This window comes from Pristiophorus japonicus, unplaced genomic scaffold (genome assembly GCF_044704955.1).
Source record: "Pristiophorus japonicus isolate sPriJap1 unplaced genomic scaffold, sPriJap1.hap1 HAP1_SCAFFOLD_45, whole genome shotgun sequence".
NCBI lineage: Eukaryota > Metazoa > Chordata > Chondrichthyes > Pristiophoridae > Pristiophorus > Pristiophorus japonicus.
In genome coordinates this window covers 5458207-5460596 of record NW_027254352.1, presented here as the reverse complement: position 1 = coordinate 5460596, position 2390 = coordinate 5458207, and the positions used below count along the sequence as shown (strand labels likewise).

Below are 2390 nucleotides of genomic sequence, written 5' to 3'. Positions count from 1 at the left end.
TTTCCCACTAACATTGGCCACCTTATACGCATTGGTTTTTATTTTGATACTCTCCTTTATTTCCTTGGTTATCCATGGCTGGATATCCCTTCTCTTACCGACCTTCTTTTTCACTGGAATATATTTTTGTTGAGCACTTTGAAAAAGCTCCATAAATTTCCTCCACTGTTATTCAATTGTGTCAACGTTTAGTCTGTGTTTCCAGTCTACTTTAGCCAACTCTGCCCTCATCCCACTGTAGTCCCCTTTGGCTAAGCATAGTACGCTCGTTTGAGACACGACTTCCTCACCCTCATACTGTATTACAAATTCAACCATACTATGATCACTCATTCTGAGAGGATCTTTTACTGGGAGATCGTTTATTTTTCCTGTCTCATTACACAGGATCAGATCTAAGATAGCTTGCTCCCTTGCATGTTCTGTAACATACTGTTCTAAGAAACAATCCTGTATGCATTCTATGAATTCCTCCTCAAGGCTACCCAGTGCGATTTGATTTGACCAATCGATTGTAGGTCAAAATCCACCATGATTACTGCCGTTCCTTTTTCACATGCCTCCATTATTCCCTTGGTTATTGCACGTCCCACCATGAAGCTATTATTTGGGGGGCCTATAAACTACGCCCACCAGTGATTTTTGCCCCTTACTATCTCTAATCTCCACCCACAATGATTCAACATTTTTTCATTAGAGCCAATATCGTCTCTCACAACTGCCCTGATATCATTGTTTATTAACAGAGCTACCCCACCTACTTTCCCTTCTTGTCTATCTTTCCGAATTGTCAGATACCCCTGTATGTTTAATTCCCTGTCCTGGCCAACCAGCAACGTTTCTGTAATGGCAACCAAATCATACCCATTTATGATGATTTGTGCGGTCAACTCATTTACTTTATTTCGAATGCTGCGTGCGGTTAGGTAGAGTGTTTTAATACTCGTTTTTAAACCATGATTTTTAGTTTTGACCCCTCCTGCAGCCCCTTTATATTCATACATATTGTCCCTTCCTATCACCTGGTCGTTTACACTTACCCCAGTGCTAGTCTGCTCTGTTGCCTCCTGCTTTTTGCATTTTTTCTTGGGGTCCTGTGATCTGAGCTCTCACCCACTCTAACTAGCTCAGAGCCCTCTCCTGGGTTCCGAATACTCCTTGCATTGCGGCACCGAGATTTCATGCTTGCCTTTTTATTACACGTTGACCCTTTAGAATGTTTATGTACATTTGTCTGCTGCAAACTGCAGGGGCCACGTCGCTTAATGGATAAGGCATCAACTATGATGCAAACACTGATGTAAAAAGAAAATTGCAAGCTCAAACGCTGCCGTGGTCATTTTGTCAAAACTTGTTCATCTTTATAAAACCAAACCACGTTCGCACTCATTAACTAAAGGTGAGTTCCTCCCAAACAATGCAGTGATCTTCATTAAAAGGCATTTCTTCATGCTGTGTATATTGCGCACTGATTTTTGGATATAGTGTAGAACAAACCAACAATTATACTATTAATGTTTCCAATTCGAACAACAGCTTCGCGTCAATCAGTGTAATAAAGGGCTGTGGAGGGAATTGTGATCCGATTCCAATGAGATCCCCATGAGTCGATAAAAAAGAGCACTTGCAGAATCGCTGCGTGCAGGGTTCGACCCTGCGCAGGAAAATCCCCATTAGAATTCGAGTCGAACGCCTTAACCACTCGGCCATCGTAGCTACACAGTAGAATTGCTTTAATAGTCGAATCGTTGGTACAATTTATCAAAGAGACCGCCTGCATGCTTTCCCTATTGGATCTCCCAGACGATGTGAAAATTAAATCGTAGAATCACAGAATCTTACAGCAAAGAAGGAAACATTTCGGTGAACAGAATGAATTTACATTTCGGGAAAAACTGAACAGTCTGGAGAGCTTCTTTCTCGAAAAACAAGTGAGATATATTTTTAACATTATGAAGGTATTTGATCGAGTTGATGTGGAGAAAATGTTTGCTATTGTGCAGGAGTTCAGAATGGGAGGTCACTGATAAAATCAGCAGACAATTCAAGAGCAACTTATTTACCAAAGAGTGGTTAGAATTTGGAAGATGCTACACGAGCAGTAGTTGAGGCGAATAGCACAGATTCATTTTAAAGGGATTACCTCAGGACATGACTGAGAAAGCAATAGAACAATATGCTGATAGGATCAAGTGAAGTAGGATAGTGTGCAGCATTAACTCTAGCAACACCAGTTAGGTACAATTGTCTGTTTCTGTGATGCAATCTCTATATAACGTTATGTAACACACATTTTAAACAACAACAACAACTTATACATAATTAGCACCTTGAAATTAGCGAAACGTCCAAGGCGCTTCACAAGAGTATTATGCGATACAAATTTGACA

At 40.6% G+C, this 2390-nt stretch overlaps 1 non-coding gene across 1 annotated transcript; it reads right to left on the bottom strand.

Moving 5' to 3' along the window:
- Window positions 1-1633: 1633 nt before the first annotated feature.
- Window positions 1634-1716, bottom strand: trnas-cga (transfer RNA serine (anticodon CGA)). The gene has a single exon. It is a non-coding gene; the product is annotated as a tRNA-Ser (tRNA).
- Window positions 1717-2390: the final 674 nt, after the last annotated feature.